At 42.1% G+C, this 16431-nt stretch overlaps 1 protein-coding gene across 2 annotated transcripts in view; it reads left to right on the top strand.

The window, feature by feature from the left end:
- The window catches only part of LOC126213420 (protein LZIC-like), an 80855-nt gene that overhangs the window by 17832 nt on the left and 46592 nt on the right, over window positions 1–16431 (top strand). The window lies entirely within an intron of this gene.

Below are 16431 nucleotides of genomic sequence, written 5' to 3'. Positions count from 1 at the left end.
TTACTGAATCTGAAACATCTTTTGAGATGAGTGCCATTTTTCACCATGCACATTGGTTATTATCTTAGGCACTTCAGTCACTACCCTTCCTATGCATTTTGTTCATAACTTCTCGTTACATTACTTTATCCCTAAGTTTTTCATTAACATATTTTCTTTCCTATCGCTTTAACTACATACTTTCCATCATCATTTATCAGACTTGTAATAATCACAGTACTCTATATAACATGTTTCCCATGAGATTCCTTTTGTTTCCCATTGAGTGACTGTAGGAGGATACTGGATGACTCAGAAATTTCTACTTTGTGTAAAGAATGGCAGCGTGCTGTAAATGTAGAAAAGTTAAGTTAATTTAGATGAGTAGGAAAAACAATCCTGTCATGTTCGAATACAGTACTGGTGGCGAGCAGCTTGACACATTCAGGTTGATAAAGTATCTGGGTGTAACATTGGAAAGTGATATGAAACGGAAGAAGCATAAAGGATGATAGTAGGGAATGTGAATGGTAGACTTCAGCTTATTAGCAGAATTTTTGGAGCATATAACTCAATCTACGAAGGAGACCGCACTGCAACCCATTCTCGAGTACTGCTCGTGTTTGGTATCATCTCTAAGTCAGATTAAAGGAAGATATCAAAGCAATTCAGATGTGATACCTGTAGGTTTGATCAACATTAAAGTGTTACGGAAATGTTCCTTTCAACTCCAATGGGAATCTATATGGGAGGGAGGGGGAGATGTTGGCTTTGTGAAACACAATTGAAAACATGTAGAAAACTGCAGCTGACTTCTATTGCTGCCAATGTACATTTTGTTTAAGGATCGTAAAAACAAGACGAGAGAAATTTCGGCTCGTACGGGTGCACATAAAATTGTTTTCTCTCTCGCTCCAGTTGCACAGGGAACTTGAAAACACTTGGCACCTTTTTCAATATGGTACCTTTATAGTGTGTTGCGATCTGTGTGAGGGTTGTGTAGCATGTTGCTGTACACACCTGTAGTGGTTTTAGCTTTGGGGCTAGGGGAAGTTACACTGGAGAAGGGTAACATCCCAATTATACATCCCTTCAGAAGTAATACAAAAGCCAGCAGCAAAATAACTATCCAGAAAATGTACGCTGCCAAATAACCTTGGCTGGTCGGATTTGAACACCAAAGTTTATAATCTTGTTTATTCACTCACTTGAAATCTAGTCTCCCACAATGGTTTTATGCCTGTGAACTTGGAGTTCTTTTCTTGCAGTGTTCTGTTACATAGACTCTAACAGCCCCACCATTAAGTATTTCAAATACATTTAAAATAAGACACCTTCGAGCCAATTGAACATTTAAACATGTTCCTTGGGGAAGTAATTTTCGTGTGTGTTCCATTTTATTTTATTTTGAAATAACCATTTTATTTCATCATTTAGCTTTTAGCTTATTTCGCTCCCTCCCTTCCTGTACATTTTCTAGCTATTTCTTCTACTAACACTGCAGTAAAAAAATCTTAATCATTTAGTACAAGGTTATTGTAACTAAACTTTCACTATTTGAGCCATTGTAGACAGAAAACTATTTATATTCTTTCCACAACATCCACAGCTGTTGCTATTTTTTTTTCTTGTTAAATAAATCTGCACCAGTTGCATTTGACGAATTCTTGCTTTTGATAAAATTATACACACAACCCGGGTTTCAGGCACTGAAAAAAAAAAAATTATGAGGGATTCTTCATGAATGTAATTAGGCTTAACGTTAAAAGGGTCCATAGAGATATGAATTTCAGGTCATACCTTGATTGCGTACAAGAAAGTCGTACCAGTCATAAAAAAAATCCAGCAAATTTATCAAGTAGCACGGGAGATGCCTTGTGGGTGAGACATGGAAAAAGTTCAAGTCAACCAGTACCACACTAGGTAAACAGGGCCTAACCGAAAAAACCACAAATGTAACATCAAATAATTGTCAGCCTAATGGTTTATATGCCAACTGCAAATGACTAGACACGTAGCCTGGGATTAAGAAACTAAACTGAAGGCATAAAGGGTGTACAATGTCAATTTGTGAACCTCGGACATAACTTACCATGTAAATGCCCTGCCTGCCAGACATTGTGGATGCCTGGCAAGACATGTCAGTAGACTGCCATGTGGACCGCAGTTAGACACATGAGTACAGTATATGTTGTAGAGTGGCTGCCACTGGTGTGTGGTATGTTGGTGTGGCCCCTTTTATACTTAACACTGCTGTTGTTGTTGTTGTTGTTGTTGTTGTTGTGGTCTTCAGTCCAGAGACTGGTTTGATGCAGCTCTCCATTCTACTCTATCCTGTGCAAGCTTCTTCATCTCCCAGTACCTACTGCAGCCTACATCCTTCTGAATCTGCTTAGTGGATTCATCTCTTGGTCTCCCTCTACAATTTTTACCCTCCACGCTGCCCTCCAATACTAAATTGGTGATCCTTTGATGCCTCAGAACATGTCCTACCAACCGATCCCTTCTTCTAGTCAAATTGTGCCACAAACTTCTCTTCTCCCTCCTCATTAGTTATGTGATCGACCCATCTTATCTTCAGCATTCTTCTGCAGCACAACATTTCAAAAGCTTCTATTCTCTTCTTGTCTACACTATGTATCTTCCATGTTTCACTTCCATACATGGCTACATTCCATACGAATACTTTCAGAAAAGACTTACTGACACTTAAATCTAAAATCAATGTTAACAAATTTTTCATCTTCAGAAACGCTTTCCTTGTCATTGCCAATCTACAGTTTATATCCTCTCTACTTCGACCATCATCAGTTATTTTGCTCCCCAAATAGCAAAACTCCTTTACTAATTTAAGTGTCTCATTTCCTAATCTAATTCCCTCAGCATCACCCGACTTAATTCAACTGCATTCCATTTGCTTTTGTTGATGTTCATGTTATATCTTCCTTTCAAGACACTGTCCATTCCGTTCAGCTGCTCTTCCAGGTCCTTTGCTGTCTCTGACAGAATTACAGTGTCATAGGCGAACCTCAAAGTTTTTATTTATTCTCCATGGATTTTAATTCCTACTCTGAATTTTTCTTTTGTTTCCTTTACTGCTTGCTCAATATACAGATTGAATAACATCGAGGATAGGCTACAACACTGTCTCACTCCCTTCCCAACCACTACTTCCCTTTCATGTCCTTCGACTCTTATAACTGCCATTTGGTTTCTGTACAAATTGTAAATAGCCTTTTGCTGCCTGTATTTTACCCCTGCCACCTTCAGAATTTGAAAGAGAGTTTTCCAGTCAACATTTTCAAAAGCTTTCTCTAAGTCTACAAATGCTAGAAAAGTAGGTTTGCCTTTCCTTAATCTATCTTCTAAGATAAGTTGCAGGGTCAGTATTGCCTCATGTGTTCCAACACTTCTACAGACTCCAAAATGATCTTCTCCGAGGTAGGCTTCTATCAGTTTTCCCATTCGTCTGTAAAGAATTCGTGTTAGTATTTTGCAGCTGTGACTTATTAAACTGGTAAATTTGGTCATTTTTACATCTGTCAACACCTGCTCTCTTTGGGGTTGGAATTATTATATTCTTCCTGAAGTCTGAGGGTATTTCACCTGTCTCATACATCTTGCTCACCATATGGTAGAGTTTTGTCATGGCTCGCTCTCCCAAGGCTATCAGTAGTTCTAGTGGAATGTTGTCTACTCCCGGGGCCTAGTTTCGACTCAGTGCTCTGTCAGACTCTTCACGCAGTATCATATGTCCCATTTCATCTTCATCTACATCCTCTTCCATTTCCATAATATTGTCCTCAAGTACATCGCCCTTTGGTGTTCCATCTGAGCTCTTGATATTCATACAAGTGGTTCTCTTTTCTCCAAAGGTCTCTTTAATTTTCCTGTAGGCAATATCTATCTTACCTCCAGTGATATATGCCCCTACATCCGTACATTTGCCCTCTAGCCATCCCTGCTTAGCCAATTTGCACTTCTTGTCGATCTCATTTTTGAGACGTTTGTGTTCCTTTTTGCCTGTTTCATTTACTGCGTTTTTATATTTTCTCCTTTTATCAATTAAATTCAATGTATCTTATGTTAACCAAGTATTTCTACTAGCCCTCATCTTTTTACCTACTTGATCCTCTGCTGCCTTCACTATTTCATCTCCCAAAGCTACCCATTCTTCTTCTACTGTATTTCTTTCCCCCATTCCTGTCAATTGTTCCCTTATGCTCTCCCTGAAACTCTGTACAACCTGTGGTTTAGTCAGTTTATCCAGGTCCCATCTCCTTAAATTCCCACCTTTTTGCAGTTTCTTCAGTTTTAATCTACAGTTCATAACGAATAGATTGTGGTCAGAGTCCACATCTGCCCCTGGAAATGTCTTACAATTTATAACCTGGTTCCTAAATCTCTGTCTTACCATTATATAATCTATCTGAAACCTTCCAGTACCTACAGGCCTCTTCCATGTATACAACCTTCTTTCATGATTCTTGAACCAATTGTATGGTATGATTAAGTTATGCTCTGTGCAAAATTCTACCAGGCGGCTTCCTCTTTCATTCCTTACCCCCATTCCATATTCACCTACTAAGTTTCCTTCTCTTCCTTTTCCTACTATCAAATTCCAATCACCCAAAAGTATTAAATTTTCATCTCCTTTCACTATCTGAATAATTTCTTTTATCTCATTATACATTTCATCAATCTCTTCGTCATATGCGGAGCTAGTTGGCATATAAACTTGTACTACTGTGGTAAGCATGAGCTTCGTATCTATTTTGGCCACAATAATGCATTCACTATGCTGTTTGTAGTATTTTATGTGCATTCCTACTTTTTTATTCATTAGGAAACCCCAATTTGATTTTGTATTTATAACACTGTATTCACCTGACCAGAAGTCTTGTTCCTCCTGCCACCAAACTTCACTAATTCCCACTATATCTAACTTTAACCTATCCATTTCTCTTTTTAAATTTTCTAATGTAACTGTTCGATTAAGGGATCTGACATTCCACACTCTGATCAATAGAACGCCAGTTTTCTTTCTCCTGATAACAATGTCCTGAGTAGTCCCCGTCCGGAGATCCGAATGGGAGAATACTTTACCCAAGAGGACGCCACCATCATTTAACCATACAGTAAAGCTGCATGCCCTCGGGAAAAATTATGCCTGTAGTTTCCCGTTGCTTTCAGCCGTTCGCAGTACCAGCACAGCAAGGCCATTTTGGTTAGTGTTACAAGGCCAGATCAATCAATCATGCAGACTGTTGCACCTTCAACTGCTGAAAAGGCTACTGCCCATCTTCAGGAACCACATGTTTGTCTGCCTCTCAACAGATACCCCTCCATTCTGGTTGCACCTACAGTACGACTACCTGTATCGCTGAGCACACGAGCCTTCCCACCAACGCCAAGGTCCGTGGTTTATGGGGGTTAGCCACTGTATAATTCCCAAAATGTAACCAAAACTATTTAGGTTCTTTACACACTTGCATGTTGACATAGTGGTAACTATCAACATTAGGTGAAGTGTTTTATTAATACTGCCTTAAATATACAGAATAATCACAATATAGCACTGGCAATCCAAGCCTGTGAGACAAGCAACACTTTCAGGGTCACACAACAACAACAACAACAACAACAACAACAACAGGTATCAACAGGTGCGCCAACCTAAAGGTATACAGGGCCATATTGAGAAATTTCCCTCCAAGAATATGCATAATTTACCGGCGCAGTAATATGTATTTGAAGTCAAATTGTGGTGAAACTGTACGTGATAGGAAAAAACTGAAGACAGATTTGGAATCAGCGTAAAAAGTTGAAGTATTATCACATATTATACAATGCAGACTAGTGTACTCTTTTTGCCGACCGCTGTGGTCGAGCAGTTCTAGGCGTTTCAGTCCGGAACCATGTGGCTGCCACAGCCACAAGGTCGAATCCTGCCTCGGGCATGGATGTGTGTGATGTCCTTACGTTAGTTAGGTTTAATTAGTTCTAAGTCTAGGGGACTGATGACCTCAGATGTTGTCCCATAGTCCTTAGAGCCATTTGAACCATTTTTGTAATCAGTTCAGTTGGACTAGGGGACCCAGTTCATTCCATGTAAACACATCCCACACCATTATGGGGCCATCACGAGCTTGCACAGTGTCTTGATGATGAGCTGGGTCTTACCAACTGAAGTTGGGACTCGTCTGACTAGACCGTGGTTTTCTATTGATGTAGGGTCCAACTGATATGGTGACGAGCCCAGGAGAGGCACTGCAGGCGATGTACTGTTCGCAGAGGTACTCGTGTCCATTGTCTGCTGCCACAACCCATTAACGGATACGTTCGTAGTACATCCCACAGTGATTTCTGCAGTTGTTTCACACATTGCTACTTGTCTTGTTAGCAGTAACAACTCACGACAAACGCTGCTGCTCTCGGTCTTTTAGTGAGGCCCGTTGGCAACTGTGTTGCCTGTGGGAGAGGCAATACCTGAAATTTGGTATTTTCTGCATACTCTTGACACTATGGATCTTGGAAAATATATATAGGGCCTAACAAATTATATTATCGTCATAGTCACCATTGTGTTAGCCATCATCGTCATCTATTGGTGTATCTTCTGAATACAGGTTTCGGAAGTTGATATTATGGTATTGTTCTATATCATATTTCCAAAAGGTTCCATTTCTATATACATTTTATGTTCATTTGTGGCAGCAGTTTGAGTTTTACAACAGCATGGGGTGCTGGCAAAGCTTTGCTTACAGACTGTTAAATTATTGGTGAGGGGCAGCAGTTGTCCATGAACATTAATTTAATGTTGTCTGCCTATGGTTACCCCTATGTTTTTGTTGTTGTTGCCTTTTCCAGTCCAAAGGTCAATTTGATGCAGCTCTCCTTACTAGCCTGTACTGTGGGTGCCTCTGCATGTTAACATAAGTACTGCAACCGACATCTGTGTGAACCTGCTTATTGTATTCATCCCTTGGTTGCTGTCTGCAATTTTTGCCACACACTCTTCCCTCCAGTACTAAATTTACAGTTCCTTGGTGTCTCAGAATGTATCCTATCAAGCCATCGCTTCTTTAGGTCAGGATGCTCCATAAATTTTTTTCTCCAATTTGATTCAGTGTCTCGTAATTTGTTGTTCAGTATTCCCACAGAATCTCGAGCATTCTTCTATAGCACCACATTTCAAAAGCTTTTGTTCTCTTCTTGTTTTAATTCCTTATTGTTCACATTTAACTGCAGTACGATGGTACATTCCAGACAAATACCATCAGAAAATACTTCTTAACACCCGAATTTGTATTAAACGTTAACAAATTCCTCTTTTTCAAAAATACTTTCCTTGCAATTACCAGTATGTATTTTGTATACTCTCCTCTTCGGTATTCGTCAGTTACTTTGCAGCCCAAATAGCAAAACGCATCTGCTACTTTAATGTCTCTGCTGTAATCAGGTATAAGTACAAAATGACTAGTAGACTGAACACAACTTTATTTCACGGGAGCATTAACAATTAGATACAGTATTTAAGTAACATCCAGAGGGAACCAATTACATACACAAGGAGCTGTAGTGATACGTATTGAGAACTGAGGCTGAGTGTAAATTGGTTAGCCTTAAATAGACTGGTCCCCCGTGGCTTGCTCCGAGTGTGATCTCTCTCTCTCTCTCTCTCTCTCTCTCTCTCTCTCTCACGTACAAACGTGCGCCCCCCCCCCACTCTCTGTGGATGGCATAACACTGCCACATGCATGGCCTTTTGGAAGTGTGCATGCCTAACTTTATTCCTCCTCTCTTAGGGAGACCAGGGATTCTTGAGACATCCATGCTGTCCTCCTTGCCCACTGAGCCCCAGCTAAAGTGGTTTGCTGCAACAGGAGTGTACGGTCTGAAGTGCTTCGAATGTGGACACCTTCTGCACCCACCTTTCCATGTCAAACCATACAGTGGCTGTTTCCGTATCGACCTCAGGCATTGGCTCTAGTGACAGGGCTTGTGATGCTGATGATACTGTTATCAGTGGTTGCTCGGCAACAGGTGACAGAATCGCTGATAACGGAATCCCCTGTGTGGATGTTGCAGGTATGCCACTTCTGCCCTCTGGCATTGGCAGCTGGACTCCATTTAGGGCGATGTCCAAAACCGCATGTCCGACAGCCACACCTAGCCGGAAGAGGGGCAGTTGCTGCACGGGTTGATATCCAGGTGGGGGACACAGGAGGTGTATCAGTGTCCTCGGCTGGCGCCCCTGGAGTAGCTCCACTACTCTTCTTGCTGAATGACATGAAATGGTACAAGGAGAGAAACAGACCTAAGGCAACATTGGACAAAGAGTTGCATTCTGCTCCACCAGTAGATTGTGGATGAAATGTTGGGGCAAGGATGTGACGGATATTGATGAGCCGTGGCATGGCTCTCGGGCGCAAGACGCTATTGATTACTCCTCTGGTTGAGGTTGGCACTATGTGCGATCGCGAGCGCCTCCAGTTGGAGCGGGTCCTAACGAGGGAGTGAGTGCGAGTACGGGAGTCTGGGGCGGACAGCAGGGGAGAACGGACATTGCGGCATTGAGTTGTTGTGCACGGCCGAGAAGGGAGCGTTGAGCGAGGCGGCAGTCAGCATCGCTTTCCGGGGGACAGAGAGTTGCGGCAGTCCAGTGAGCAGACACCAGCTCCGGGAGCAGTGCTCCGGTTTGTGGACGTGGCGTGGGTCGTATAGTTTGCTTGGTACGCATCTGCTGCTCCCTTTATGCCCACGTGTGTTGTTCTGTCCGTATGTGCATTGAAAAGGTTACGCTCCGGCTGGAACAGTGGCTTGTGCTTTACGTTCGTGCTCCCTGACTCATTTGTTTTGCTGCAGGCAGCTGTAATTTCAGAGTTTTTTGTTTTCATCGCAATTGTCTTAGCCTGGTGGTGCCTTGTATCTGAGAACAAGACAGCTAACGTGTGACCTGCTGTTTTGGGTTTTGGAGTCCTGTTTGGGCAACCTAGTTATCACGCACACAAATGTATTGCTGCCGAGTGAGGTTAGTCCTAATCTTGTGACACTGAGCTTTCAGTGACTGGCTCGTCTGCAAATTAATTAATTTAACCTTTGTGGTGTGTTGTTTTTTGCTTTCAATGGTGAAGTTCTTGTCATTCATTTGTGTATGTTTCGCCGTTAATGATAACTGTGAGTAAGATAGCAAGGTGTTGAAGGGCTTGCGTATCGTGACTGTATTTTTGGCAACTGTTTAATTTGATTTCTTGTTTATCGGTCTGGTGAAAACTTATGCCAAGTTTACTAATTTCCGCCTGTGGTCTGGAAGTTGGTTTGAAGGTAAATTCGTTGGTAAATCTTTACTGGACCTAACTGTTAACTGATCTTGCGTTGAACTAATGCCATTATTAAATCGTTTCTTGTGTGCTATAAATTGTATTACCATGGACAAGGAGACAGGACACATTCTGTGGTCGAGGGGTAGGCACAGTTGCTGCTTTCCGCGTGGCGTCTTGTCGCTCGCTATCATTTCCCGCGTTAGTACGGGCGGCGTGAGATGTGTTTGCTCGCGGTTGTACGGCCGCTAGTCAGCTGTGCCTGCTCCCGCTTCAGGGTGTGCCGTGTTTCGTAAGGCGTATGCAGACTTTGTCACTGTTACTCCTGTGTTGCTGTCGGTCGCTTACCGAAACGTTAGTCTGTTTTGGCACGGTGGCCACTGGGCCGTGACGATGGCGGCTGATGACCAGCGTTGGGGCGGTCGTCCGCTCTGAGTGGCTTCGGTCGCTTGGACTTGGCAGTTACCTTCTGATTCAACAGATCAAACTTGTTTCTTTACTGTAAATTCCTAAGTAGTTTGTGAGAAAAGTTGTAACTCAGCTGTTAATGATTTTTACACAATTCAAGCATTTTGGTAAGAGATTTTCCAATCTATGTTCTATTTAAATGAGAATTCTTTATTGGGGTTATTCACCTGTTGAAGCTTAACATAAAATTCGCAACTTAGCTTGCATAATTTTACTTAATTCAAGCATTCTTGTAAAGCAGTCCTTTATCTATGTTTTATTGATTGGTAATTCTTTATTGGGGTTATTCACTGGTTGAAGGTTAACATATGTTTGTAACCAAGTTTATGGCCTTACTTAATTGAGATTTGTTAAGAGCCTTTATTGCTGGAAGATCGTTAAAGCTTGCGTGCTTGTAATTGTGAATACTGTTGTCTGTCTGTTGTGGGCTACCCTTCCACTTCCACAGCCAAGCTGTCGTACCTACCAGTACAATTGAAAATTGTGCACCATTGTCAGACACTAACGTCGTGGGCAGGCCTTTGAATGAAAATATTTTGGACAAGGCTGCAATGGTGGCAATTGCGGATGTGGAAAGACAACAAACAACACGTGGAAAATGAGAATATGCATTGACAACTGGCAGCCAATAAACATCAAGAAAGGAGCCAGCGAAATCCACGTGTATACAGTCTCGCGCGTACGAAGGCATCTGTCGAGGAGACGAGGACGGCTGGGAAGCTGCTCGGTGCGTTGTGTATTGTGAACAGGAGACAACCGGGCATATAACATCATTGTCTGAGCCGGGCCATTTCTCTAAATTATATTTCAACTTGGCCACTTGGAGGACAGAAAAAAAGAGTAACTAAGAGGTTAGACCATTCACTTGATGTAATAAGCCGAACAATGTCAGATTATGTGAGGCAGTCGAATTCATATTTGACTTGCTCCCTGAGAGCCACAGGATCTGTCTTGGGCCGCCTCCGCCCCCCCCCCCTCCCAAAAAAAAGAAATAATAATAATAATAATAATAATAATAATAATAATAATAATAATAATGAGGCCAAGCAGCAGGTTTAATGGTAATGTGCGCTTTAAAGTTATTGGCACACTCCAATCCGGGACAGAACAGAGAGGAAAACTCGGAACATAATGCATATAACTGTGTATATGGCACTTGTTGAGACACTAAATTCACTTCGCCAGAAATGGTAAAACCAGACAACTTGAAAACATCTAATCCAAAAAGATTCTCCGTATGTGCGTTATCCACAACAAGAAATGTAAAAGACCAGAGCACTGACTTACGGGTCCCTGGGGCAGAGAATTGGCTGATAATAGGAATACTCTGTTTGTTGTAATTTACTAATTTTCGTGACACAGGCAGAAACAGAGGAGAGCCCAAGTCTGTATAAGTTTCTAAGTTTAACGAAGTTACCACAGCTACCGCATCCACTTTCATGTGTACAACTTGATGAAAAAGCGTAACATGAGTGAAAAGCGTTTGGTATAACAGAAATACGGGATAGAATGTTTACATTCATATCTGCATCAGGATTGTTGTGCTGAATTTTTGCATTACAAACAGAAGCAGTGTGACCTTTTTGGTTGAAATTATGACTGGTAGTCCAGCATTTTGGGCAGTCTGGGTGCTCTCGATTAATGAAACATAAGGACAGGAGAAGGTTGTATACATGGAAGAAGCCTGGAGATACTCACAGATTTCAGATAGATTATATAATGGTAAGACAGAAATTTAGGAACCAGGTTTTCAATTGTAAGACATTTCCAGGGGCAGATGTGGACTCTGACCACAATCTGTTGGTTATGAACTGTAGATTAAAACTGAAGAAACTGCAAAAAGGTGGGAATTAAAGGAGATGGGACCTGGATAAACTGACTAAACCAGAGGTTGTACAGAGTTTCAGGGTGAGTGTAAGGGAACAAATGGCAGGAATGGGGGAAAGAAATACAGTAGAAGAAGAATGGGTAGCTTTGAGGAATGAAATAGTGAAGGCAGCAGAGGATCAAGTCAGTAAAAAGACAAGGGCTAATAGAAATCCTTGGATAACAGAAGAAATATTGAATTTAATTGATGAAAGGAGAAAATGTATAAATGCAGTAAATGAAGCAGGCAAAAAGGAATACCAACGTCTCAAAAATGAGATCGACAGGAAGTGCAAAATGGCTAATCAGGGATGGATAGAGGACAAATGTAAGGATGTAGAGGCTTATCTCACTAGGGGTAAGATAGATACTGCCTACAGGAAAATTAAAGAGACCTTTGGAGAACAGAGAACCACTTGTATGGATATCAAGAGCTCAGATGGAAACACAATTCTAAGCAAAGAAGGGAAAGCAGAAAGATGGAAGGAGTATATAGAGGGTCTGTACAAGGGCGATGTACTTGAGGACAACATTATGGAAATCAAAGAGGATGTAGATGAAGATGAAATGGGACATATGATACTGCGTGAAGAGTTTGACAGAGCACTGAAAGACCTGAGTCGAAACAAGGACCCGGGAGTAGACAACATTCCATTAGAACTACTGACAGCCTTGGGAGAGCCAGCCATGACAAAACTCTACCATATGGTGAGCAAGATGTATGAGACAGGCGAAATACCCTCAGACTTCAGGAAGAATATAATAATTCCAATCCCAAAGAAAGCAGGTGTTGGCAGATGTGAACTTATCAGTCTAATAAGTCACGGCTGCAAAATACTAACGTGAATTCTTTACAGACGAATGGAAAAACTAGTAGAAGCCGACCTCGGGGAGGATCAGTTTGGATTCCGTAGAAATATTGGAACACGTGAGGCAGTACTGACCCTACGACTTATCTTAGAAGCTAGATTAAGGAAAGGCAAACCTACGTTTCTAGCATTTGTAGACTTAGAGAAAGCTTTTGACAATGTTGACTGGAATACTCTCTTTCAAATTCTGAAGGTGGCAGGGGTAAAATACAGGGAGCGAAAGGCTATTTACAATTTGTACAGAAACCAGATGGCAGTTACAAGAGTCGAGGGGCATGAAAGGGAAGCAGTGGTTGGGAAGGGAGTAAGACAGGGTTGTAGCCTGTCCCCGATGTTATTCAATCTGTATATTGAGCAAGCAGTGAAGGAAACAAAAGAAAAATTCGGAGTAGGTATTAAAGTCCATGGAGAAGAAATAAAAAGTTTGAGGTTCGCCGATGACATTGTAATTGTGTCAGAGACAGCAAAGGACTTGGAAGAGCAGTTGAACGGAATGGATAGTGTCTTGAAAGGAGGATATAAGATGAACATCAACAAAAGCAAAACAAGGATAATGGAATGCAGTCAAATTAAGTTGGGTGATGTTGAGGGCATTAGATTAGGAAATGAGACACTTAAAGTAGTAAAGGAGTTTTGCTATTTGGGGAGCAAAATAACTGATGATGGTCGAAGTAGAGAGGATATAAAATGTAGACTGGCAATGGCAAGGAAAGCGTTTCTGAAGAAGAGAAATTTGTTAACATCGAGTATAGATTTAAGTGTCAGGAAGTCGTTTCTGAAAGTATTTGTATGGAGTGTAGTCATTTATGGGAGTGAAACGTGGACGATTAATAGTTTAGACAAGAAGAGAATAGAAGCTTTCGAAATGGGGTGCTACAGAAGAATGCTGAAGATAAGGTGGGTAGATCACATAACTAATGAGGAGGTATTGAATAGAATTGGAGAGAAGTTTGTGGCACAACTTGACAAGAAGAAGGGATCGGTTGGTAGGACATGTTCTGAGGCATCAAGGGATCACCAATTTAGTATTGGAGGGCAGCGTGGAGGGTAAAAATCGTAGAGGGAGACCAAGAGATGAATCCACTAAGCAGATTCAGAAGGATGTAGGTTGCAGTAGGTACTGGGAGATGAAGATGCTTGCACAGGATAGAGTAGCATGGAGAGCTGCATCAAACGAGTCTCAGGACTGAAGACCACAACAACAAGGATAGGAAGGGAGCGTGGAGCACGTACGTTGCCGTTTACTGGCCTGTTTACTTTGTTGGAGCAGCTGCTAGTGGGACCAAAGCTGGCCGCCTTGACACTGCAATCGTTTGTGAACTATTGCGACCATGATTTCCCCTTGTGAACTATCTGAAGCTCGGTGCAGGGGAGAGGTTTGGATTGCCGATACCTCACACCATGACCCAATTTGGTTACCCGCAGCTCGCGACACCTGGAATGGCTGTGCAATGGATAAAACCTCAGAGGGATGGATTTTCACGCTGGAGGGCACACTCGTGCACCTCACAACCCGGAGCTGAAAAAAATGATCAAATGGTAGCATCTCTCACCATCTGATCAGCATACGGCTCTTTATGAACATCGACACAAAATGATGACAGCGACTTAACCCCTGGAGTCCAGCTGCCCCGTGCTCAATAGGATTGATGTGGTTGCTTCCTACAGTGGTAAAACTCAACCTGGGATGCAGTGACATGAGTGTGCTTACAGTAGTATTTTGAAAGACGTTCATAGATTTGGTTAAATATTAAAGGAGACGGATCATGCAAATGGCAGAGTTGACTTAGGACTCGATACATTCTTGGCGAATGTCCCAAATGTTTCTGGTGTGTTACCCATTCCTGAATAGACTCATTGTATGTAGAAATTGGAGGCAGATAAACCACAGGGGCCACGGAGGGTGGAACAGCAGGCGACAGACTGAGGAGCAAGCCGACTAGACAAAACAGAAGTCAGTGATCGAAGCATGTGAGTTTGTCAACCAACTGACGAGAACAGAGGACCAACCAGAATAGAAATTTGCACGGAGAACCACACTTGTCACCACTCATATTGTAGCGAGGTATAAGTACAAAATGAGCAGTAGACTGAAAACAACTTTATTCCACAGAAGCATTAACAACTTGAACACGGTATTCAAGTAACATTCAGCAGGAACCAACTACGTATGCACAGAGCTGTAGCAATACACGTAGAGAACTGAGTCCGAACTTACGTCAATGAGCATTAAATAGACTGGGACCGGTATATATATTCATTCCATGTGGGAAAAATATATCTAAAAACAAAGATGATGTGACTTACCAAACAAAAGTGCTGGCATGTTGATAGATGCACAAACATACACACAAAATTCCAGCTTTCACAACCAATGGTTTCTTCATCTGGAAAGAGGGAAGGAGAGGGAAAGACGAAAGGATGTGGGTTTTAAGGAGTCATTCCAATCCCGGGAGCGGAAAGACTTACCTTAGGGGGAAAAAAGGACAGGTATTATACACTCGCGCACACACACACATATCCATCCGCACATACACAGACACAAGCAGACATTTGTAAAGGCAAAGAGTTTGGGCAGAGATGTCAGTCGAGGCGGAAGTACAGAATGTTAGCATCCACGTACTGGACAATAGCACTGGAAGTGCAGTGTCGAGTTTGTGCATCGTTGGCCAACAACATCCCTGCTCTGGGGCGATGGATAAAAAAAGACTGTTTGCTTTTTAGTTATTTTGAGTGAAAGTTAGAAGATATATGGGGTTGAAGTACTACTGCCTTTTACAAAACCTAAAAATTGTTTATATGGAGATCCAGAAAGCGATGAAGAGCATGCTGTCTGTAGTCTTTACTCGACAAGTCCACAACTTAGCTCACCGAAACTGAAAGAAAATTTTATGACACTTTATGTGTGAATCAGGGGAGTCGGGTACTGTGATGATAAATAAGTCTACTGTCATTTAACAAATTGGTATATCCTGGTAATAGTTCCTACACATAAGAAATAATTATTGCCGTTCGTTAAAATTTTCCTGTCGTATTCAGCACACAGTACAGTTTGGAGACCAATTCTAGTCAACGTTCAAAGTATGACTAACTATTGCTCTGTCTGCTAACCGAATACAGTTAGTTGCTGATATTAAATGTGGAGAATGATCTATGTGACTTGCCACACGGTTTTCTATAATACTGTGGGCAGCACACAAAACATCAAAAACGAAACATGAGCTTTCTAGTAAATTATCCCTACGATTTCAGTTTTTTACAGTTGCACATTAATTGCACGATAATTAAATCGATCGAAAAGCACCAAAGTCAGTCATTCTCTTTAATGCCATCTAAGGCTCGGTGCAGACAGATGCCGTTAGAATTCTGGCACGTTCCGAAGAGTAGCAAAACGCTCTATGTGCGGCTGATGACATGTTACCCCCAAAATGCTCTTGGTGCAGAAGAAAAGGAACAACTGGGGCAAAACACTTTTAGCATCAGCAACATTGCTCAATAGCACCCACTTTTACTACAAAATTATTTATATCGTTGATAGTTGAAGACAGAACACTCCTACTTTTTCTCTGAGTAAAATTGTTCTATTCTGTCTATATGCCCCCAGGGGCTCAGCATTCATTTGCTGGGTACGGGCTTGGCGACCCCGGGGTCCTGAGCTGGGGACTGGTCAGCGCCGCCAGTCTCCTGTCACCGTACCCCCGGACATGCTTCAGCGACCACCGTATGGCGCGGCGGTGGAATGTTGTGTGCTGCGGGGAATGGTAATCTTGGCTTGACCGCCTGGATTGCGAGGACGGCCAACCTCTATAAAAACCCCTCAATCTTCCAGTGTGCTCCGCGCCTATGAGATGCATGGCTGTTGAGGTGGAACAGTCGCAAGTGGGCAACCTCTGGGGCACCTGCCACACCCCAGTTGTATACGGCTT

This window comes from Schistocerca nitens, chromosome 11 (assembly GCF_023898315.1).
Source record: "Schistocerca nitens isolate TAMUIC-IGC-003100 chromosome 11, iqSchNite1.1, whole genome shotgun sequence".
NCBI lineage: Eukaryota > Metazoa > Arthropoda > Insecta > Orthoptera > Acrididae > Schistocerca > Schistocerca nitens.
Note: the sequence above shows the minus strand (reverse complement) of the source record. Positions and strands in the feature narration are given on the sequence as shown.